The sequence below is a fragment of the Glossina fuscipes genome, unplaced genomic scaffold (genome assembly GCF_014805625.2).
Source record: "Glossina fuscipes isolate IAEA_lab_2018 unplaced genomic scaffold, Yale_Gfus_2 2, whole genome shotgun sequence".
Lineage (NCBI taxonomy): Eukaryota > Metazoa > Arthropoda > Insecta > Diptera > Glossinidae > Glossina > Glossina fuscipes.
In genome coordinates this window covers 30,353,584-30,380,252 of record NW_023998416.1, presented here as the reverse complement: position 1 = coordinate 30,380,252, position 26,669 = coordinate 30,353,584, and the positions used below count along the sequence as shown (strand labels likewise).

At 33.3% G+C, this 26,669-nt stretch overlaps 1 protein-coding gene across 2 annotated transcripts in view; it reads left to right on the top strand.

The window, feature by feature from the left end:
- Positions 1 to 26,669, top strand: part of LOC119632983 (myb-like protein P) — a 45,612-nt gene that overhangs the window by 9,697 nt on the left and 9,246 nt on the right. The window contains exon 1 of one of the 2 annotated variants that reach the window (XM_038026159.1): positions 5,965 to 6,492. The exons of the other annotated variant lie outside the window; for it this stretch is intronic. The gene's annotated coding sequence lies outside the window, so the exon portion shown is untranslated. Of the gene's footprint in view, positions 1 to 5,964; positions 6,493 to 26,669 lie in introns of those variants that run through there. 2 annotated transcript variants of the gene reach the window in all.

Sequence of the window (26,669 nt, the reverse complement as noted above, 5' to 3'; positions counted from 1 at the left end):
AAGCATATTTTCTACATATTTCAATACCCTACGCTATGTAGAAGATATTAGTCTGAAATTTAAAGGGAAGGCTTATTAAGCTCTTTTGAAAGGTCTGCATAAAAATGATCTCAATTGGTTCAATAGAATTCTCAAAGTGTTATGGTTTTTAAATGGATCGGTTTTTGCGAAGATTAGCATCGAAGAAGAGTTTGAAAACTGGTGAAAATAGTTCCAATTACCAGGCTTAACGTACACGTTTTTTTATCGAACTAAATCAGGAATTTGAATTTCCTCTCCTGGACTGTAATTAAACTCTTCGCATAAAACGTCATTAAGATTATAGCGGCATATCCACACTACGCTATCAGCAAAGCTGTAGTTATGTAATTGCTTGCTTACGCTTAGTTGACTTGGTATAGAATTACATTTTCTTTGAAAAGATATGAAGGCACTCTACACTTACGTTATCTTACATAAGCGAAAGAGGAGAAAACTAATTAAATGATTGGTGTCCAAATATTCGTTCTTTACTTAGAAAAAAAAAAAGGAGAAAAAAAAAAGTTAATTCATTAAGTAACGATAAAAAAAATGCTTTCAAAGCCAAGGTTTTTTCCTCCGATCGACGAAGGCAAGAGTTCTTCTTGTTGTATACGACAGTTTAGCTTTTTTATAAAACACATCTTAAGAATTCTTTCTTTAGTTTACTTTGCACCAACCAACCATCCAACCAACATTGATGGCTTAATGTTCAAGAATCTAATGAATGCCTGGAAACATTTTTCAACAAAAAAGAAAAAAAAAAAACAAAACAAAACAAAACAAATGTTATGAAGCATAGGCACGCATACACATGCTTGCATAACAACTAATATACATATCTACATAGATGAGCTGCGGCACGTTATGTTTCATCTTTGTTTCTTGATTGTTTCTTGCTTACAATTATGTATTATCTTGGACTATAAGATATGAAAATATAGCTACAATAACAACAATAATAATAACAAGAATAGTGTTACTTAAGTCTTACAACTGAAATCATTTGTAAATTGATTTCATTGATTTTGAATACATTTTAACACGACATGTATTATACACATCCACAAACACATACACATATTGCTTGGTGTACGTTGCTCTTATTAGGAATCATTAGAATTATGCCAAGCAAAACATATGGCCAAGAGACTTAGTCATGTTGCGCTGTAGACATCAAGACATAACTGTGGGCTCCATTTATTATTAAACGTAGGCCGTTGTACCTGGTAACAATAGCGAAAGACAGTGATATGAAACGTAACGAACGGAAATTAACGACCTCTATTAATTCATACATACATACGCACGAATAAACTTAAGCAATTTATACGTACGTTAAACTGTAGTTTGTGATGTAATAAAAACGGTGAGATCTTTATATGTAAAAAATTGCCGTTAATGCACTTCCGTAAAAGAAACGTCTTTCTTTCGTTTTTCTTTATTTACTCGTTTTTTTTCCGTAGATTGTTCAGTGCAAACAATATGTTTAGAGTTCACATTTCCCGACAATGTTATGTTTTTCCATCACAAGGAAATGTCGAACAAGGTGTTATCTTCTGTTGAATAGATTTTATAATGACATCTTCCGTTATCATCGCAAATATATGATTTTATTAGAAAATTGTAAAATCCCTTATCTTTTTTTTCTTTCTTTAAATATATTTAATTTTATTGAAATGAATATTTTACTTCCATCATGTGTGTGTATATAAATGAAATTAGATATCGTATACGAAAAACATTTTAAATATAGAAAAAAAGCAATTAAAAGCACTGGTGTCAGCCATTGCAGCTGTAGCCAAATCACTTTACTTAACAAGGTGTTATCTGGAAAACGGCCGAAAGGGTGGTTCGATCCGAAATATCTTCAATCTGCTTTGTTCTTAGGCTAGAACGCGTACGTATACCAAATATTCTCAAATATATAAAAAAAAAAAATGCGATCTGTAGTTTGGATACAATGGATAGAAATCAAACGGACAGACAAATAGCTCGATCGGTTTAATAACAAACGATTCTACCTCAAGCTGTACCCCAAATTTAAAAAGCCAGAGATGCAGGAATGTTATTGTTGTCAATAATAGTAGTTTGGGGAAAAAGAAATCCATTATTTTCTCAGTAGATGGTTATAGCGATCGAGATCTCGTAAAGTATCGATCAACCAATTCCAGATTTACTCTCGTTGGAAAGGTGACATTTCGCGCTTTTTTGTTTGGTCCTTTCAGTTGGGTGTTAAAATTGGAAGCCAAAAAAGAGGAAATTCTGTACATTTCGCCGTCATTGCTTGAATATGTAAGCCAGGCGGCCGAAATTGTGAATTGTTTTATGGTCCCGACACACTAACAGTCAATTATGTACAATTTTGGTTTTGTCGGTTCCTTTCAGATATTTTTATACCCACCACTGAAAAATGGGTTATGCTCACTTTGTTTTTCTTCATAATACTTGTAACACCCAAAAGGAAGCTTCAGAGACCCTGTAAAGTATATATATTTTAGATCAGCGGGAAATTCTGAATTGATTAAGCCATGTGGGTTCGTCTGTGTGGTTTTTGTAGTTACCACTCTCCTGGTCGCAAAAAGCAAAGATATCCACTTCAAATTAGGTAGAAATATTGGTAGCTTGTACACGATGTATACAAAATTGTAAATTCGAAGCATGCATTAATTAATACTTGCATGCGGTTTTCACTTATTACCACTTATTATTAGTGAAGTGTGGCATCTTGTATCAGGAATCGAAAGTGGATTTTTCGGATGAGAGCCGGACGTTGTTTCACTGTAATAATAATGATAATAGTGATGATAACATTATATATAAATACAAATGATTATTATTATTATTGCTAATATAATTGTTATTACTGTTATTATTACTATTATTATTGTTAAGTGAGAAAGTACTCTAATTAAAGCGTACTTCTTGCAAGGATTAATAATCGAAATATTCATCACTGCAATCTATGATACTTCGTTTCTGATCGGGTAATGCACGGATGTCCCCGCGGTGATAGCTTCGCGGTTTCGACGTGAAATACTCATCGATCCATTTTGACGTTTTCCTCATCTTTTGAGAGTCGCTGATCCGCTATATATGACTGCAATGACATGACAAAGTAACCCTCATACGTAGCCAGGTCTGATGAATATAGCTCAATGGGCAGAAGTAACCAGTTCAAATTGAAGGTCACTTTCTGGCCTGCTTTTGCAGGCGATGGACAGAAGGACATATGCACATCTTGATGATGAAGCAATATCAATTTATCCATAATTTAATTTTTTTCTCAAGCACGTAACGGCTTACAATCGTGCAGAGGACGTGCAGTTTTTCCAAGTTTCAGAAGTCTATAATAGATGTTTCCTTTCCAATTCCATCATACAATGCTCTAGAGTGTTTATCGCCCTTAAGACTACACTGTTTTGGCCGAAATCACGCAAATCATTTTCTAACTATTTCCTGCTTCATTGTACTTTCACCTCAATCAACTTAATCATTTTCTAATATCCGGCTGTATTTTCTCTTAATTTAGCATACGGCAATGGCGCTAATGCTGTTTGTTGACATCCATGTCTTTACACTTTGATATACATTGAAAGACGGTTTGTGTAAATAGCTGTAATCTAAACCATACCAAATACCAATATCTACGATACATTTACTGAAAAATTAGGCAAAAATGAACGCGTCATGATTTACAAATTTTGTGAATCAATCACCTTTAACGGGGGGAACTTATTTCTACGCTTAATATTATTGTAACTTTTATTATTAAAAATATTATTATAATTTTTATTGTTGTTATTATCATTTTAATTACTACTATTATTATTTTTAACTAAATAATAATTACTGTGCTTAATAATATTATTACTTAATTTTATTTATGCTTCAAAAAAGGAATCTATTATATTAAGGTTTTATATTGATTCACACAAGTTTAGATGGCGCTTGTTAGCCCTAGTCCAAGCGTTGGCATTGCTCTATTACCCTATAAAGTATACATTTCCCTGATCAACGCAATATTCTGTGCAGCTTTTGTTCCGTCTATCTATCCATCTGGTCGTTTGTTGGATAACTAATGGTTGGGAAAATTAACAAAGAAAGAGGAAACTCACTCTCAGCAGAAAGGCTTTGGTTGCTATGTGAAAGGAATTATTGTCGGCGAAAGTGAGAGTCATTTAAAGTTTGAGTTTGAAGCGTAAAGAACTTACGTTGTTTAGTATTTATTTGAGATCATTATTGAGAGCTCTCAGAGCATTTGTAAGGTTAAAAATGTATACTAATTGTCATGTGATTGACATAAAGCTTCCATTCGAAAGCGCTTAGTTCAAACAATCTGAAAGACCAGCTCCACATGAATGGACGAATAGGTAACAATCGCTTTTACGAAGTGCGTCTTCGTGAGCTGAAATCTTTGTGTGAAAGAGTTTGTTGCAGTGAGCTGTAGCGAGTGATCAGTCGGTAAAGGCATAACACCCACTAGGCCGCTGCCAATCCCTATCTTTTTTTCTTTTCTAGCTACTTTTTGTCCGTCACCATGTTGTACCTGATTGATATATCATATTAATAATAAAAAATAAATATCAGGTGAATTTTTCCGTGGGAACTAGTAAAATGAACCTTAAGACAAAACCAGAAAACCAACTCCGAAAGAGTTAAAGTTTGAATAAACATCTGTATTCACCCGATTTGGCCACCTCCGGGTGCTTTCTCCTTTAAGACTGGAAGAAATGGTAAACGATTGGCCAACAATTGAAAGGCGCTCTACTCTCCTCTATTCTTGTGCTACTGCGCATACAAAGTACATTCATATTTAATCAAAGAAGTAAACAAAATTTATATTTTCAAAATAAACGCCCCTCGAATATCAATGTAGATGAAAATTTCATGAGAAATTTGTTTTTAAAATATTCGTTTATAAAAAAATTAGATGTAAACACATTTTGTACTAAATTTTTCTATTGAAAATCATTATACGAAATCAAGCAAAGAAATTTCAAAAGGCGTTCATATTCATATGTATAATGTTTGTCGTAAGATCTCGTAAATAGTAAGAAAGATAGAAAGGTATTAATAATGCCGCAGGCATTTCGAAAGTGCCCGAATGCTTGGGTTGGGAATTATTTGCATATTAATACAAATAAGAAATATATGCGCGTTGAAATATATATTTAGATATGCAGGCATTATATTATTACCTACGAACACCAATGTACGCATAACTCCTACCAGCCGGAAATGTGACACCAAGAGTAACCCACCTACACACACACACACACACACACACACACACACTCACGCATGCATGCATATACATACACGCTGCTTACGCTGTAACTGAATAATAATGAAAAGGTATACAACAAAAAAAAAAAAAAAGGCAGCTTCACTTTGATCAGTTTTCCTTAATGCTCCATTAACTCTAACGTCAACGTATTCACAAAGCTACATAATGACATATCTAAACAGATATATATATATATATATATATATATATATATATACATTAGTGTATTGATGCGTATATATTGTAAAATAATAAAACAAATGTTTATATAAAAGACAGAAAAAAGCAAAAAAAACAACAAAAAAAAGATGGAGTAAAAGAGATGAAAAGAAACAGAGTTGAGACAATATTCCTGGAGTCAGTCAGTCGTTCAAATCTATTCGTTTGTGAAGAGGAAAAAGAAAAACGAAAAAGAGACAGCGCGGAGTAGCCAGACAGCCAGTTAGCGAGTGTATTAGCTCGTCAGTTCATCCGTCACTCACTCAAATTGCCTTCATGCCTCGATCAAATGACAAACAATACAAAATGATGTTGACGTCGCTGCTGCTGCTGCTGTTGCTGTTGTTGCTGTAGTTGTTGCTGATGTGATGACGCGATGATTCAGTTCAACTATATATATACATATATATATATATGTATTACAACAAACAAAAAAAAAAAAAAAAGAAAAGAATTAAAAACAAATACAACAAAAAAAATGAGAAATAAAGTATAGGTTTTCATGAATGAAAACGAACCTCGGAACTTATGTAGGTATCTTAGTGGATTCACCATAACGACAACAACAACAACAACAACAACAATAAATAACATTCAGTCAATTTTGAATGTAACATCAACTTTAGAAAGGCCAAAAATCAAATACAGGCAAACAAAAAAAAAAAAAACTAGCCAACAACAACAACAATAACGAAAAAAAAAAAAATGAAAAACTTAAATAAACAACTACTTGTGATGATTGAGGTGGGATGGTATGACGGTATAGTATGGGATGTTTAACAAACTTCGACCATACTGAAAACAAAGAAGAGCGGACAACTTTACGCTTGGCAGCGTATACCGAACAGCAACAATATCAATTTATCATTTTTCTTCAGTTGTTGTTTTTGTTCAGTTTATTTAACTTAAACAAGAAATAATGCGATTTCAAGCGGATTAAATTGCACGTGACACCTTTAGCCAACGTAAGCACAGCTATGCACACACATAGACATAACAATAATAATAGAGCGCAAGCAATTGAAATTTTTATACTCGTTACCCTAAATATATTGAATATACTAAGTTTCACATTCCGTTCGCTACATTCAGACATTAGCCACGTAGCTAACATTCTGATATTACGAGCGGTCACTAGTCATAAGAACTTGTTATTGCATTTTCTTGTTATAGTTTTTGTGATTTTCTATCTAATTTGTCCTTCTGAAGCAATAGTTTCACTGCAAAATTTTCCAAAACTAATTTCATTATAAAAAGGAAAAATACTTGCGACGGACGTGTAGACCGGCTGTCTTTGACCGGCTACTAGTATCGTCCTTAAGGTTTTAAGAAGTTGGGAAATTTTTGAGGCTGGGCGGTCGCGGGCCAGCGCTACTCAGTCTAGCCGGGTTCAACTCCCAGCGAACGATTGGTTTGTGGTCGTAACTACAGTGATTGCTCAGTTGATAAAGACTGATGCACCTCCTTTAGCCATTACTCCCTACCTTTCTCCGCTCACTTCTCAATGACCACCACCATGTTACGCATATAAGAAACATCTTCTGAGTACTGGGCCATAAAATGAGGAAAAAAAAAAGAAAGTCTTGGAGAGATGAACATTTGGATAATTCATTTCATTAGTAATCCTTCTTATAGTAGCATCTTTGCCTACGTGGATCTAAGTGTGACGTTAGGCTTAATAATTTGTAGACGGCTTGATTGCTTACTTACTATAAACTTGAGATCTGCTTTCATTTAATATATCCAAGTAGTGACCGGCCTATGAGTTCCTTTTCCTTTACGATAACTGAAAATCACCACAAATTACTAAAGAAAAAAAGATGGCTTTTACGAGATATCACTTTACAATTTTGTACAACATTTAGCAACAATTTTGATGATGCCCTGTAGGTCAAAAGCAATACGAATCGGCCGGTTGACAATGCAGCACTTGATACAAAACTTTTTTGAATTTTTATTAATTACCCTGCGAGGGTAGGTGTTGAAGATTCGCTTCGAAACGAGTATTTGAGGTTAGAAGTAACGGCACAGGTACATTATATGTTTGCGAGAACCGATTTTACTCATTTAAGACCCTGGTTTAGGTGTACTTCCGAAAATTTCAAAATTTCAAACAAGAAAAGAAGGCGTTGAAGAATTTGAAATATGTATCTTAACTGCCTTTGAATAAGAAGAAGAGTTGTTACTTTTTGTAAGATCAAGAGAGAGATAATAGATAAATTACTTTTTGCTTCATTATTTGTTCAAATCAACTGATAGCAACGAAAGGTGGACGACAGCAGTTGGCCAAAATGTTAGGAATGTGAACAATTCTATGGCGATTAAGTAAAAAAGGTGAGCATTTACGAACGAAAGATGGCACGAGATGTTTGATTTTGTACTAAAAGTATTTGTAATTTTTGCGAGCCTAGCTTAAAAAAGTCCCCGCCCTTGAATGATGTCTAGTGAATACAGCAAAGGAAACTCTACGTTTCAGTTGCGTGCTGCAAACTTTTGCTGAGGAATTTTATTATACAAGCCCGAGATGTGCTTCGCTTCAAGTCAATTTAAAAATATCTCCTATAAATTCAAAACCTACATGATTTAATAACAAAACCCTACATAAAATAATAACACACTACAGAATATAAATAAAGCAGCGAGCAACAATAACACTCTACAGTCATTATCTTTATATGTGACGACATCATTGCCTTTGGCGTAAGGGCATTACTTGGTGTTGATAGCGTTCTTTAGCGATGATTTTATTTGCTTCGCGCCACTTATACTGCGCTGTACATACATGTAAGAGCGGCACTGATATTCGGCGCTGCCATCGATGTTGACAGTTTACCTACTTTGCATCGTAGTTAATTGTCCTTTGGGTATTAGAACGCATCCTTTCTTCATCACTATCTGTTACCATTTAGCAGTACTTCTCTTTTCGGATTAAACGGAAAAAGTAACTTTTCCCGTAATTAACACTTTCTTTTTGCGACAGAACTCATTGCCGGCTTAATCAAACGGTATTGTTTGCGCTTCAATGGGTTAACTTATACTGCGACGTAAAGCTTAAAGATAGTGCTTGTTAAGCTTTCTCTTGGAAAAAAGCGAGAACTGAGTGGGTTACCTAAGCAAAGTCAAAGTACTTGCAGTGTCTTTAGATTTTACGAACGAATAGAAAGACATTTATTTTGGTTTCGATAGCAGCAGACGTCTTGCAATAATTTAGGGAGCACACGATCACAATTAAGATGAAAATCGTTTTTGTCGAATCATTACATAGCTTTGTATTACAATAGTTATTTACCTTCAATTCAGTAGCTTCAGATTCAATAATATACTGCTTGAGATTCGGAAGCATAAATTTTCAAAGATCGTAGCATAATTATTTCAAAGGCTTCCTGTGCAAAGAGAAACAAAAAGGTACTTTTGTAAGCAAGTAAACTCCTTTGGTTCTCAATTTTGTTCTTAAAAAGAACATGAAGTGAGTCTCTAAGTAGGATAATTCACTTCTTAAGAGAATCCCTAAGTGAGTCCCTTATCTGACTAGATCATTAAGATCGTACGAACTTTACGCCAGGGTGACGCTTCAATTACTTCAAGCCAGTGAGCTGCTAATTAGCACAATAGTCAGTGAAGTTTTTAAGTCTTCAGGTCTCGAACTTGAATGAAAATCTCTTTTCAGGAAATCAAAATTTAAAAACTTTTCTCTAACTGGGCGATTTCTTAAATATGTTGTCGGTTTACAGCAACATGCTGTAGCTCTCGATAGATTACTAAGAATTAAATTCTGATTAGGTTTTCTCATCGCGGCATCACTCTACCACGCCAAGTTGTTGAAATGTGAGATAGTTTAGAATCTAGCCGTAGTAAGTAAGTGGATGATATACGAATACGAGTTAATAACAGAAATAGAGATTGAAATGAATGACGAAACATTAAGAAACTAAAATTTTAAGTTAATTTGTTCAATCAGCGTTTTGAGTGTAAAAAGGAAAGTGGGCCGATGAGCTGAACTATTTCGAAAATCAACTCACCAACGCTAGATAGTGAGAGGAGAAAAAAAATAAGTTCCTTAGTATAGTGAAATATTAGAGTCCACCAGTGAAATTTCGAGAGAGCAGCAAAATGAAAAGCTTAGTGTACTCAATAAATCTTTACAAGGGACAAGGGTTAAAAGCTTAGAATTATAAAAATTGTTAGTAATGCGCGATATTTTCGATCTTGGTCTTCGGATCTGCATATCGTTCGGCTTAATTTACGTAGCATTAGTTCACTAAATTTCGATTAGTGAAATATTCCTGCAAACCTTCTCAAACTGTAAACAAGATCTAACAATTTTGAGTATCTAAAGTTCGTGTTAATGTAAATTAAAATCTTTGTTTTTATTATTATCGTTATTGTTGTTGTTGTTGTTGTTGTTATATTTATAGCAATTCTCTTTGCACGGATATTAAATAGTCATTCATGTCGTTAGTAGGCCGGTTGATTGTTAACATGACTTATGTATCTATGTGTTGAAAACTCTGTTCAAATCTGAATACTTAGCACTTAATACAATATACACATATATGTAGGACTGTATGCTGCATGATATTGTATATATACCTATGTATGTATGTATGTATGTATGTATTGCATACGCAATTAATCATTTCGATAAATTACTATACCAAATAAGCCGAAGAACTTTTGTAAATACTCGTTAAGACTTCATTTTAGCTTGAAATGCAGATACATTTGCATACAAACAAACATTCAAACTCTTAAGCACCAAAAGAAAATAAATAAATAAATGAACGCAAACAAACCCATAACTATATCAAGGTAGATAAAACTTATAGGTATTTAACAGACTTCTTTTCAGGTTTGCAAAATCGAAAGTTACCAAACGAATTGTTTTCTTAATCTTTTTTATTGTTGCTCTTGTTGTTATCGTCGTAGTCGCTTTTATTGTTGTCGTTGTTATATTTGCTGTTTAGTATGTTTGAGCGTATTGGCAATAAGTACAACTTAGAATTAAAAGCACTTACCGCACCACACATACAAATACAAATAGATGCTTTTAAATATATATACGATATGTACGACTTGGGTTTATTTATATAAATATATATGAATGTACACCTAAAGTGCCTATATACACTATATATATATATATGTGGTATACTACTTTACATTTGTTTTCGCCAACTTGATTTAAAATTCTGCTCTGTTTTTTCTCCATCGCCTTATAAAAGAAGTTAGCTTTACTTATTTTTACACCCTACACCCACTGGTGTGGTATGATAGAATGATAGAAGGACTTGAGATAGACTCACTTTTCATTATGGCGATAGATTCAGAATTCCTTTTCGAATCGATTTAAGCGGTCTATCCGTCTTGTAAATTTACATTTAACGTATAGGTCGCAATTTTTGAGACATTTTGATAACATTTGGTACGCTGAGGTTTTTGTGGCAAAAGAACGGTCTTAACCGTATTAAGCGAAATGGCGTAGGCTACATAATAGTCGGCCGTCGCTAACTATAATGGTTTTACGTGCTTTGGTTCTTTATTTTTACGTTTAACACTGACAGACATATGAATGTAGACGATGAAAACAAAAAACTCATTGTTGCGCTTATTTAAATTTATATGCACATAGAAATATGTATGTAAGTAAGCTTGTAGGTTTTCTTAGCTAAATTCGTATTTGTTATGCTAAACTATTTAATTTGCAGTTTTATTTTTTCTTAAACGCGTTTATATAGCCACAACTGTGCAAAGGCGGTCTATTGATTTTGTCATACCTCAGGTAACATTTTGAAATTTACCACAAAGACGTCATAAGGCTTGAGAAATTTACAAAACGAAATATCGTAAAGCTAATCAAGTTGATTAGTTTAACCTTTGAAGACAAATTCTAATCCGTCCGTCCATTATCTATAAAAGCTTTAAGTATCGTGAAAATTGAAACAAAAAGCTGAGACACGGACGCCGCATAACACCGGGTTGTGCCTGAAATTGGACGAAATTTGTTTTTTAATGCGTATACGAATTCGGAAAGTAACTAAGAAGTGCAAGACATTTTCATTGATATTTTACTCTACATATGAAGCAGATGTCTATCTTATATCCGAAGCAATGTGAAAATAGGTTATAAAGATTCAATCGAACCTCCGTTGTGTTAATATTTAAGTGAAACTTGTAGATTGTTTACGCATTCACTTTCGATGAGGAGTATCCAATATTCGTATCGCGGGGAATGTAATTTTTTTACGGGCTTTTTGCGGTTTTTATTTTATGTTGCCTTTTATTGTTGTCGGGTTTGTTTTAAAAATTAGTTGAAAATGTTTTTGGTTTTTTTAGAGTAAAATTAATCCATTCGTTGTTAATAGGTTAATAGGTTAATTTTCTGTTCTCACATATATATGCTTCCTACGAGCCATGCATGTGGTTAACTTTGTCATTCCTGTAATAATAAGAGTACTAAAGGCATACGGTATACCTTATTTCATCAAATTCATTATGTATGTGTTCTTTAATACGCTTAATATTTCTTTCATGAGAACTGGAACTAGGAAACAAAAAAGATGCCATGAAACGACAAAATATTACTACACTACAATATCATAAGCTTATGTTTAGTATTTAGCAATACATTCTTCATGTAATTACTATTTTTTCATTATATGTAGTTTCATAATGCCGCTAATTATAATTATAGACCAGTCGTATATCAACTGCAATGCTATTGCAAGAACAAATAAGATTGACGCAACAAGTAGCTCATGTCCTCCTACGAACGCAGTTAGCTTTTTCAGGAGATCAGTCTTCATAAACCAATTTCAATAATCCTTTTCTTTGAGACTTACAAGTTTCGTACTTGATATTAATTTGGAAATTCACACAATTCTTGTCTCGTTTTGGTAAACCACTAGCAAACCTCACTTTCACTTAAGAGGGCTCTGAATAATTATGCGAGAATATGCGGACCTAGCCCTATAGTGAAGTGAATTTATTTACTTATTTAATTAATTAAATTCCGCCGAACGTAACCTACAAAATAACACATAAAATACAAAAAAATTCATCTAAGCCCTAAATTAAGCCAGTGGGATACAAATTGATGAATGAATATGAGCTTATTTTTACATCATTACTAGTAACAAATGCGAAAAAATCAATTGAAGAGGAGTGTTTTGATTCAATTTACTTACATTTACACAAGACTCAAAGATGTTTAGCAGTCAGTTACATAATATAATGCTTCTCACCTTATTAACGGACAAAACGGACAGATCAAGTAAGTGGTAATAATCATTGAACATTATACACATTAACCGAAAGGGATTGAACAACTCATAACTGGCACAGCATTGTGATAGCTGCAAGAGGACAAAACGTCTTCAGATCCTAATAGGGATGTGAATATTAATAAGTTCTAATAAAGCCGGCGAATACACATCACATCAGCTTAAAGTGGAAAGAGGGTTACATTTCACGCCCTTTTCCAAGTGTAGGCAAATCAATGAGCTGCAATCTATTATTGGTGGCGTTAAGGCGGATGAGCTAGGACAGGATCCCTCTCCAAACGAACTTATGATTTTTAATCTATCTCGGAGCGATCAAGAAAATATATACCTCATGGGTAGTCTGATACAAACGCAATTTTCCGACATTCACTTAATTTCTTCGACCAGGAATGAATGTCTTGTCCGTCGTTTGTTTAAAATTTATTTTTCGCCAGTGCTCGGCCACTACGGCAGATAAGGCATCATGAATTTCTATTTGTTTCTCAAAAGATGGGGTAGTTTGTATGCAGACTCATTTTATCGCATGGGTGGTAATCGCTCTGATCGCTAGCTAACCTTCTGACTCTTACCCGGTTACATTTATAGGGGAAATTTCCTAAAGGACTGGTCATATGAACCGAAAAAAAGTTTAGAATCACACATCTGGGAAGGATTAACTTATGCGGCCTACTCGCCAAACTCGGTTATTTCCGTACACTACCTTTTTACAACAGAAGGGCACCACGGGTGCTTTCCGGGAGGGTCGCTTAGATATATAGGAAAAAGGTTTGATGTTGGATTCGCGGCAAAAAAGGGAAGATTTTAATAGGCGTGACACTCACAAGTTGCCCGAAACAAGGGACAAATGTGTAATTAACGGTGAAGCATACTTTGACTTAATCACTTCTTATCACTCTTCTAAATTTACAGTGCTTTCCGGAAAAAAATCCGGATATCAAACTATTAAACCTATAATTCTTATATTCTACATATAAATTGTCTACATCTATTTCTACATCTACTCCTAAATCTATTAATATGATAGAGAGAAGTTCTATATAATCAAGACATCGAAAATCGTCTATCGTATATATTGAAAATGTACGTACCAGTACCATACTATATATGATCGATATGGCGAGTGAAGAGATCTTTTCTCTAGCTTACAACCAAGCAGCTCATATAAGCTGCTGATGGCTTTCTTGTGATGTGCTCTCTGTAACGAAATTAGGTCTTGGATGTGCAAAAGCACTTTGCCGTCCACTTAATGTAATGCCGATCAATAAAGGAATAAAAAGAAACCGTTCTTTCTCTAAATGTTTAAACTTTTAAAAAACAACAACAAATTGTGTCATAAATTCCAATTAAAATCTTTGCATAACTGAATAAATTTTTATATAAAAATCTTCCCCGACACAATTTATTATACTTCGTCGTTATCTAATCGTTTAAAACGAAATCTTTAAATAAACCCATAAAGAAAAGCATACACACACCTATGCATGTGGTTTTTTTTTTTTTTTTTTTTTTTTATTTATTAAAAATTAAAGTGCTGTTACAATGATTGACAGTTGATCGATTTATAGGAAATATTTTAATTTTATTATTTTTATATATTTTTTCTTTTTTCAATTTTTTCTTTTCATATAGTTAGTTAACTGTGTATATAAACGTAGATGCTTTAAAGATATGCTAACTAAAACACAGGGTAAACAAACATATATAACCGCAAACTTGACACGATCAGGTATGCTTGTACAATGCAAGCGAGTATACATAAACACACAAATATAGGCCACAACATCTGTATTGTCTAATTATATGAAGTTATTAGCTAATTGTATGGCCAAAGGCGGAATTTCTTTTGCCGATCAAAATAGAGGAAAGCAAAAAAAAAAAAAACAAAAAAAAGGAAGAAGAAAAGGGAGTAAGATAGTGATAGTGAGAAAGATAGAAACAGAGAAGAGGTGGTTGGGGAGGGGCGAGAATCACAAGCGAGGGCTAAGAGAGATGCAATGCTGAGGTATATATGCTTTTCAAAGAGCACATGTTGCGGCAAGTATTTGATATAAATTCTTCCCACTACACCGACATGAAAGTTAACTCAACTTCACCACTACAGCATCTATGGCCTACGAATGACAGATAGATTACTTGGCTTTACGTTTTAGTCGCTATTAATATATGCCCAAGTGTATGAACACAAGCATGAGTAAGAGTAATAAAACGTGCAATTGTAGTTAATGTAAGAAAGTGTACATGTAAGCCTGCGTTTCTACATACGCTACAAAAAGCATAAAAAAAATAAAAAAAACAAAAAAAAATGACATCTTGACAACAACAGATGCACAAAACCGGCCAGTTAATGGAACAACACAGTTATGGCGCGTTTTACTCGGCACACATGTAGACGACCATCATTGTTATTACAACTACTGGTGTTGTTCCTTTTGTTGTTGTTATTGTTGTTGTTGCTGTTGGTGTTGTTGTTGCTGTTGCTGTTGCCGTTGTTGCAGTTACGACTAATAACACTACTATTACCACCGTTCGCTTGGCACTGGTCGTTGTCGACCTCCAATTGGAGCGCATTTCTATATATTAAATAAATTGAATCGAATAAACTCGATCTTTCTGGGATATAAGATTCTATATGAGCATGGCTACTGTCTTGTCTTGTAATCGCAAACTCACATACGTTAGATACTGAAAACATGAATACATACATACACATATATTTAACCATAAATATATATATGCAAGACACTTAATGTTAATTATATTGATAGCAAAGAAGCGAATGTTTATATAAATTTATATTATACCGACAGACAGACAGACAGACAGACATACAGACAAACTGATCAGATCACAGAGCAATATAGAGTATGTTTGTTGCTTTTGTTTGTGTTGTTGTTGTTGTTGTTGTTTTTTTTTTGTTTTAGAAAATCAACTTTAAACTGAATGAGTAGATACGTAGATGTGCCCCATTGCCGGCAGCATTCATGTATGTTTAATAGAAAAAAAAGAAAGAAAAAAAAATGGAAAGAAACATACATACACACACACACACACACACACACAAGCATTTATAAGTACAGTATATGAATGCGTTGATGCGGTACATATATATACACATATAAACATTCATATAAATGTTTCGCTTTTGCAAATATTTATTAGTAAGTTTGTATGTATGCATATGTGCATTGTATGTTTATATGTATGTAAGTGTTGTGATTATGTCTTATTACTGTAGCTGATTATTATACTATTGGTTTTTATATATCTATTGATAGCGTCTATGTATTTGTGTAAACGTAAGTTTTGCTTTTTAGTCAAATTATTAGTTGCTGTGAATGTCGTCGTCGTTGTTGTTGTTGTTGTTGTTGTTGTCGAGAAATTTCTAACTGCTTCATTTACAGTTTGTTCATCACACACTGCAACGTGTATATATATATAATATAAAAAAACACTTACATGCACACCCATGCTATATGTACCAGGCGAACTTGTTTCTTTCAGTTTGTCAGGAGTTATAAGAAAAACAAAAAAAAAAAAACATAACAACAGCAGTTATGAAGAAGAGGAAAAATATGTTAGAAATTAGAAAGTACACATTTTTACTGTCATAAGTGGCGGAAATTGTGGGTTTGTTGTAGTTTTACTTATTGTTGTTTTTGTTATTGTTGTTGTTGTTACTGGCGTTGTGGCTGGTGTTGGTACTATTAAATGTAGCTGCCACCGCCATCACCGTCGTCACAGCTCTGTTATGCTTTTGTTTTATTTTGGCACTCACTTGAAACATTTTTTGACAGTCATTGAAAAATTATTATACCCAGCAACGAAGCAAAGGTGCACACTATTCTGTTATTCTATTTTTCAATGTCTACAAATAAAAATCAGAGTCGTTAGAGATCTTACATACACGTAAGCATTCATGAGGAGCATATGTTTGTTTGTAGATCGATTTTTAATCACATACCTATACGGCTGTCGTGTAGACCGTTTTCGTCGCACTTGAAATTAAGGGGATAAAAAATGAAAAAACCTCATCCAAAGAAAGGCAAGATGTGCTCTTAATATAAACTTAACTTTAAAAATAAAAATCCTTTAATTGCTGTTGCAAATAACTTGAAATTGCTAAGAGAAATCGGAATTTTTTTCTTCGGGCAGTCGCTCAGCGAATGTCCTGTGTCCGTGAGATAGAAGAGAGGAAAATATTTGCAGGATCCATTTAAGTTTATATGGAAGAAATTGTCAGGACTGGCCATTTGACATATCTTCAATGCAATGTAGCATTTTGCACACACATTTTCACATTTTCTTAAGAGAACACTGATACTTTGTCTTAAATATAAGTAGAATTATTTTTCTTAATTAAAAACCAAAAAGATCATGTATAGTCAGCGTATCATACATGACTCTGTAGATTCATCCTTTATTACATCAATCCATTCAGAATCACTTTGTGCATTAATGTAAGCTTATCTGTATGTCTTGTTTCCTTATGTTCAACTCAAGTAATTTTTGAGATGTGTTGTTCACATCTGGTAGATTGAGCCATTTTGACCTAAGACTTTTGAAAACAGTTCGGCCCACTTTTCGATCACTTGTCATACCACGCCTTATTTTTAAAAGTTGTTATATGAATAGCAGTAGGCTGGTGCAGGGTTTTTATTGGTCAGTCGCAGCTCGTAATAGTGCTTTTATTTACTTAGGAAGAAGTTGGAGGCATGGCAGCTTTTGCAAAGGTTTTCATTTTTCTTTTCTGCTTGGCATTCCTTGCCGTACTGCTTAAAGCCATCATTGTCCATATAGGATATTAAATCAAAAATCTTTCAAAATATTATTCAAAATGTAGTAACTGTTTCGAAAAAATGATTTTTAAAAAAATATCCTCGAGTTGATCTTCGTTTTTTTTTTTGTGCACTAGGAAGCATCCTTTGAAAATCAGTCTCACAATGGAGAAAACTTATTTTATAAAAGAAAAAGTTACTACAGAATCGTATCATAAGTTGCAGTCCAAATTTCAAAAAATGCGATACATCGGCACAGTAAACTCGAAAAGTATGATTTTCAAAGAAAGGAAAGTTTAAAAAAATCTTCGTTTCGCCTTTAATTTATGATATGTACGTCATATAACTACCTTAATGACTTTGAACACTTTTATGGGCATGGTCGAATTATAATTCAAATTTTTATCCATTTCTAATATATATTTACACTCGACAAGCTATACAGTACATTCTTCAGAGCCTACGTACAACAACTCTTTGACTATTTTCGGAAAATGGACTTCTTGGCTTGAAATTGATTTGAAATTTGCGCCCGACCTCTTTTACCGAACCTTTCAAGCTATCTTTGATACTTTAGAGAAAGTCGAAGCCAGTAACGATATACATCAATAAACTGTGTAAAACTTATATAATAATCGTAGACTGATGGATAGACGGACACCGATAAAATAGATTCATCATATTCCTCTGATCTAGGACATATATTGTTTTTATGGTTTTCGCATTTGGAATGAAGGTGAACTCAGTAAACGGATAGCATTAGCTGATATCGCAATGCTGCAAAGGCACATAAAAATGGATAGATGACCTAAGTATGTCTAACTTTTTTTAAATTTTTATCGCTACGCCTCTGCTTTAGCGCTATATGAAAAATGCCAGTGTAATTGGAAGTAAGTTTTTGGCGTTTTTTTCTTACATTTTTTTGATTTTCGTATGCACGACATTTTAAGCTATTACCTGCGGTAAGAGGATATAGCAGTGATTGCACTTAAATAGCTAAAAAAAGAAGAAAAAAAAAGACTTTACAGACAAACAACAACAAATTTAAATAACAAATACAGGCACGACATACATAGCATATGTAATTTAGGGAGGGAAAGACATAGCCATAGACATAACCAACTACTGGCATTTCCACGAATGTATGTACTGCTTAGGTAGAAAAGGTTTACATGTTTAAAGTAAAGTAAAACATATTAGAAATGAACATCAATTTTATAGACATTAAAGTATCTAACTAAACTTTTCTTATTTTATTTATATAATGTTAATCAATGGGCTACGAATGCCCTACAAAATTCGCTAAAGCCCATATCCATGGGTTACACTGGAAAGTGTCAGCAGTCTTATAATTACAAATTGAATTGAAAGTCATGAACAATTCATTCCCATCAGAAGGTTGATGTACGTACGCGCTTGGTCAACCTATCTAACTGCTGGTCGGTCTCTTTACGGAAATCTCGTTCATCAATAGCTTTCTCTACTGTGACTCATTTCTTGATCAAAAATGTAACGCATTATAATTGTTTGACTTGATGTTTTGATGCTTTCTTCTTCAACTGACGTCAGTGTACAAATTTTTCTGTTAGATGATCATGTCGTATGCCTTTTCTAGCTTTTCGTTGTTTAACTTGCCTAGAGAAATAAAGTAGAAATACAAATTCTAAGACAAAAGGCCTAATGGCACCAGCATCTCAGGCTATTAGGTTTATTGAAAAATCTACTTCACTTACGATTTGGGCCCAAGACGATCCTCTTGTTAGTCGAAGTCCTTTGCGTACTCGGCCACTCGACCGAATATATTCCCAAATAGTATTATATTGGAAAATTATTTTATAAGGCAAGCATATTTATATGTGTGATAGACCTAAGCTCATCATGCTTGTTCTTGCACAGCAAGTGACTTTTATTCGTACATGTTTTTGCTGGAATAAGTAAATAGTTGTAATATTCAAAAATTCAATCTAAACGTAGATTGTAGTTTATTAGTTATTAATCATCATTTACTTTGCAGTAAATATTATATATTTATTATGTATTACTTATTATACGGTATGTACTATGTGTACTATGTATCATATACTATTTATTATATGTTATGCATCATGTATAATGTACTATGTGTTGTAGAGTATTATATATTATGCATCATTTAGTACGCATTACGGATTATGTATAAAGTCTTTTTTATCATATTTATTATATATTAAGGATTAGGTATAACGTATTATGTATGAGTTTGAATTGAAATATGACAGACTTTGCTCCGATTGCGGAAAAAGTAAGTCTTTCTACTGAACAGATAGAATAAATCTTAGTAGGACAACAGCTACAGCGAAATAACGTTTACTAATATGTAGAGATATGGGTAAAAGAAATTTGGAGTTTGTCAATACGTTAATCATATTAAACTTGGTTAGGTGGAAAAGTACCTGGTAAGCTTGGTACGACTTTTTATTTTTTTGTTTGTAAAGCCTGGAAAGCTGTTCCATGTATGAGCAACTACGAGAAATCTTTGTAAGTGTTCGATGTACGAAGGATAGCAAGGGGCATCTGGAACTTTCGTTTAGGTTACTAAAGGTTAGATTTAGGTTAGTAAAAAGTTTTGCACAGGCTTCAGTGAAAATAAGGAGCTTTTTTAAAGTTCGGGTAGGGAAGCTGGGAGGAACGAAACATATTTACAAGAAACGTTGGAAGGGGGTTCAAGAGCTCTTCCTCTTCTTAATGTAATGAATGCATTATGGTCTGGAATTCGCGATGAGATTAGGCAAGTTAGTTCGCAGTCACAGTAAAGACATTTGCGAAGACACACACAACTTCTCTTAATATACCTGACCGGTTTCCAACGCATTACGGGATATTTTATATCTATCATTTAATTTAAGCGATTTATTGTAGTATTTTTACAAAGACGTTAAAACACATTTATGTTGTTTTGTGCTGCCTGCGAATTTGGACAAATGAAATTATTCCTTATGCTACCTCTCTTTGCTTGAAGAAAAACAAAAACGATGTTTTAGCTTAGCTTTTTTTCTCCCTCTATCTTTAGACATTGGACTTTCTCTGCCCCAAAGTAAAAAAAACATGTGTAATCTTAAGTGTTTATTTTAAAAGGTTCTCTGAACATAAACACATCTATACGAGTATATTTATTTATGCGTACATATGTATGCTGGATATATAAATGCTTATGTATACAAAAATATTTTGAATGCCATGTGTGTGGCGCATCATCATCATCATCATCATCATCATCATCATTGGCATCATCATCATTATCATTATCATCATTATCAGCAACATCGCGGACATCAAGCCTCAAACAATAAAACATTCAAATCATTAAAGCAAATTGCATTGTTGCAGCATCATTTGTAAAATATAAAAAGGAAACAAAAAAAAAAAAGAAAACATTAAAAAATAACACAAAAAGACATGAATTCCGAAAAAGCAGAGAAAGAACAACAGAAACTAAAAGAAAAGCCCGCTTTCATCACCTTAACATGAAACATGAAATTTCAACTCAACACTCTCGAACCCTCCAAACAAATCATTCATCAAACGTTGCCTTTTTTCTTTTTTTTTCTTTTTTTTGTTTTGCCTCTTTTTGCCATTTTTCGTCCACAGCCATCGCAAATATTGTAAATTTCTACAGCCCACAACAAAACTTACAATAAGAAGAACAAGAGAAAGAAAAAAAGAAATATAAAACAAAAAAACAAAAAAAAATACGAAGACAAAAACATTAACAACAACAAAAGAGTGCATACAGCCTTCGAGTAAACTACCATAAGTAACCAATCAACCAACCGAACATCTATTCCGAACGGGATGCCATAAGTAACATAATACATAGGCATATAAAACAATTTATATATACATATATATATTTATACATACCTTTAGATATACAAATATATGAATAAATTCACTTAGGCAGATACAATTGGAAGGAAGCAACAACAATAACAACAACAACAATAAGAACAACAATAACAACAGTCCTAAACATCAGTTTTAATAAATAACCAGTAGAGATCAGAGAAGCTTGTAGGTTGTGTATGTGAATGGGTAATAGCAATGATGATGATGACAATGGTGATCATGTTGATAATGATAATGATGATGATGATGATGATGAGGGTAAGGGTGAAGGTGGTGGAAACGCTGCACTGCACTCCGTTTGCATTATTACTATAATTCGCTTGCTTCCTAAGTACATTCGACAGTTTGTCCAAGTCGATCAACTTTGACAGCAATAAATATTGCAAAAGTTTATTTATTTATTTTTTTTTTTGTTTTTTTATTATTGCTGTTGTTGTTATTGTCATTATTATTATTATTATTATTATTATTATTATTATTATTATATTGTATATAGTTTGCTACTTATTTGTCGACCTACCGCACTATGTTTTCTTTGCTTTTATCGTGTTTACACAAGTCCCTCCCCCTTTACCATGTTTAACTCCTTTGCACATTTCCTTTTTTTAATTTTTTTTTTCTTTTTTTTTTTTTTTTAGGGGCCTGAACAAAAAAAAACATTTCTTGTATAAATAAATTGGCGATTGTAAAGAGAGGAAAGAGACTTATGTAGATAGGAGTCTGTTTAACATTTTGACATTTTAAAATAATCGATGAGTTTGCTTTAATTTCAATTTCAGCATCTGCATCTGTTGAGTCATTTAATCGAATAAAAATTAAAAGAGAAGGAAAAGAAAAACAAAACAAAACAAAAGAAAAAGCAAAAGCAAAAAACGCAAAACTATAAGCGAGAATTCCTTATAATAATGGCAATGTTTTTTTTTATTTCTCTTGTCATTTATAAATCAATTAAAGAATTGCAATTCTTCTCGACTAATCGCGAAAGAATATCAAGAAAAGATAATAAGTAAAATTGCAAACATCCTAAGCACACTTTATTTGTCCTTGTTTGTCCTTTTCACTCACTAAGATCAATGGCTTTTCTAATCCTCTAAACGGTCTGGTTAACAGGAAAACTTTTTCGGTTTTTCTTTTTTTATATCAGCTTCAAGATCAGTTAATTTTACATTTCATTTATAAGAAAATTTTTTTTTTCTAATTTTCTCTTTCTCTCCGAAATTGATTTCGTATTAATGCTTTTCGCTTCACTACTCAAAGTTACTTTCAATAAGAAAAACTTTGCAGGTGTTTAGTACTGTAAAGATAATTTTGAAAGTGTAGTAGTGTGTTTCACTATCACAGATAGATCAATACAACAGCGTGTTCAAAAAATAAGGCGAATTTCGAGTTGAAACAAATTTTTAATTTTAAATGTAAAACTTCATCTCCTTTAATACATATATATATATATATATATGTGTGTGTGTATATATTGGTGTGTAGGATATTTCTTGTTAACTATTAGACCTTTTAGGTGGAATACCTTTGGTTGAATCTTAAGCATAACTTCACGTCTCGTCGCAAGTAATGCAAGTAATCAGGCGTTTCAGTCTTCGGTATCTTTCATGTAAATCATTTCCCCAGCCATGTGGCCCTCACATAGTTTTGCAACCATTTTAGATGTCACTTCCTGCCCACTCTTTATCCATGTCCTTTTGCGTTCAACTTACAGATGTCAGTTTGCAAGATATTTTAATGAAATTTCATATCTTGACTCGGTTTAACCAATAGGTTGGATCAAATGATTTTTACGACTACGCCAAAAAAATTTGCCATTTGCCCCCTACTACGTAAACTTAGTTACAAAAAATAATACTTTTTATGGCAATTTATAGTTTTTAGGATTTTATAACGAAAATTTCGTTGGTAGTTGTAATTTGACATGCAAATCTGCCCAGCTAAATTTGGGCCGCGTTGCTTTATTTTTCATGCCCCCTCTTATGCCAGGAATATTACGAAAAGTAAGGCTTAACATATTCTTCTGTTTTCCAGTAAAACCAATCACTCAGCCAATGTCGCCTGTTTGTGTAACACGATGATGATCAGAACGAAATGAGGAAGGGGACAGAGATAGGATTGGGGGTGTACGCGCACTACGGCAATAAACTATATAATGAAGAATTTTATTCAGAAAGAACAACATGATCTTAACAGGCTAAAAAGAACGGGTTTGTTGACAATTTTCTTTGGGCGGAAAGGCAGCTACGAGAATTATAATATTCGCGTACGCTATTAGGCAGGTGTTAAAGCATTAAATAAAAGCATTAAATAAAAAAAGAAGATATAATTAGCATATCTTTGTTGTGCCAAACGTGAAAGTCATTTGAAAAACAGGCCTTTCTCTAGGTTGAGCGGGAGTTTTCTACTTAATGAAAACTTTCTAAGAGTACTATATGTACAGTGATTAATTCTAGGACGAATCTTGCTGCATTAGATCGTGCAACATGCACTGAAGATAGCTTCAACCGATATAGAGGGTGTTTGTTAAATTCATTCACTGGCGATCTACGATCAGGTTTAAACTCACTAAATAAACTTATTATGATAGCTCTTTTTGCGACTGCACTATAAGAAGCTGAACTCATCTTTGCTGGACTCGTGAAGTCAAAGTCGAAAATTGTTAAAATCAACGAGGGTTAGCTTTTCCTGGAGAAAAAATTTCTAAGGATAGCCTTATAGCAACAGCCTTCGCATGTCGATGTTACTAAAACAAAATATCGGAATTTGTAAGTTTTTACCTTGTTCAAGTTAAGAGATTGAATAAAAAAAAAAAATGCTCTTTTTTTATGAGAAGTCTATCATTAAAAGCAATTCCACCCTCATCGTTAGCACAAACACATTTGATTAATGTTCTTTAACAGCCGTAAAGCAAAACCTATAATTTTAATAATTTACTTGAAACCCGAAAACGCAAAGAAAAATGAATCCCACAACAATTACAAAGCAGATCCTCTAAAGAATCTCCCCCTTCAATTTGTTTACAAAAGAATTTCTCTTCTCTTCTTAAATGCATATGTAAATTATATCACATTAGACTGGATATCATTCAACTCAGTTGAAATTTTTGTGTATAAAAAGAAAGGAACAAGAAAACGAAATAAACAAAACAAAACCATAATTGCCTTGTGGCCTACAGACGATGGAGTGTCTAAATATTTGTGGATAAAATCATATGATAATCAAGTATATGTACTTAAGTATATTTTACACAGTCTAGCGCATTTCCATGTAGTCGACTAATTGAAAAGTTCCTGGAATGCAAAAATAAAAAGTGCGGTTATACCAATCATCGAAAACGTTTGCGAAGACATGAATTTATTTCCCAGCTGAATCCCAAAACCTTTCTGATTCTTTTGGCAATGACAACAATCGGGCCAAAATTGGATCTTTATAGTGGTTTTTTGAGTATCGCGAACAGTCAGTCAAATAGAGCTGAACTAGGCGAGTAGAACAGTGGCAAAGAACTAACGTAATAGTGGGCGGACGTATTATCGTGGTGCAAAAACTATGTACTCTCTGTCCATAATTCCGGTGCGTTGTGGCAAACAATTTCAAGCAAACGAAGCATAAGAAATATTTCTAATTAACAATGTGACTCAGTGTAAGGAATTCAACAGCTGAAAAATTGCATTTCTATTGTTGGGGAAGTGAACGAACGTACTTCATTAAGTGTTGAAGATGTTGAGAGGAATTTTGACGGCTGCTGCCAATTTAAGAAAAAAAGTTCTTGGTTAGGAAAGTATGCGCATGCGTAAGGGATATTTCTGCCTGATACAAAGCGAGACAAATCTCGTGCACTTTTGTCCTTCGTTGTTTCCCCTTTTGGGTACGAAAACGATATCCTAAATAATGGTGATTTTTTTTATAGACTTTCTTTCTTTCCCAAGACTTTCCAGCACTTCGTAAACCAATTCATTTCATTTCTCATAGTAGCTTGAAATAAGCGAGCTACAGCAATTTCCTTTTTTAATTAAAAACGTGTGCCTATGCCCCCTGAACATTTTCCCTCAAGAATAAGCCAAATATGGCCAAGATGATGGATGCTTTTGGACGACTTTGCAGGAAACGCCTTCTGAGTCAAGACATTGTTTTGGTAAACAATTGCTGATTATTCTCAATCAATGTCTTTGCTTTCGTCTGACGCCTTTGACAAATGCGAATGGATAGGAAGTTAGGTTTGCGCCTGAAAATGTGCTCTGTTTTAGTAAAAACAGTCGATTAAAGCTTTTCAAGGACACATATAAGAAGTTAGTAGATGCACGACCGCATCGCATTCCACGAACTTTTCAACTATCAACGCACTTACCATATGAAGGCCATTACATTATAAGCGAAATATAAAGTTTATGGTCCAGTTTTTAACAAGGAACGTCAACAAGTAAGAAATCAACAAAAAATACGAAAAATATACAAAAGAAAAAGATCTCCCTCAACGTGAGAAAATTGTATAAGTGTATGAGAAAAAAGAAAAGAGGAAAAGAATAAACGACGCCATACTGATGAGTAAAGCAATCAATCAGTATTATCACAATAATGAAAAATAAAAATAAAAAAATAAAAAAGAAAAGAACAAGAATTCACGCATACTTAGGCTTTACTTTCTGAGAGATGCACAGTAATTTCCATAGGAACGTATGTTTTATTGTTTTGTGAAATGTAGTACACATGCTTGGAAGGCTATTTTGGGAATAACATACAAGTATTATGAGAAAATTTATATATTAAACGGTTGTACATATTTTGTACATGTATTTTCAAGGCTGATAAGCAGACCGAGAGAGGAATTTGTTTCCATCATTTTTTTTCTTTTTTCTTTTTGGTCTTTAATTTATTGGTATTACATTTCCGTGCCACATAACGTATAACAAATAATACCTGTAAGCCAAGACAGGAATGGTGGTTAATCAATGTTATGGTCGTTGCAGTTTTTATTGTTGCCATTAATGCTCATTAAGCGTAACTGAGAAACACGAATTTGTAATTTTGTTGATTTTTTCGGGAATTTTTGGTTTTTTGGCTTTTTTTTTTTCTCATTTTCGTTTAACAATTTGTATATTCATTCTACTTTATCTGCTTGTTGCCTCCTTAAACTGTGTTCTCATGTAAAATGAATTGTCTTACAAAATTGTGTGAATCTATACCAAAAAACTTAAGACATAACTA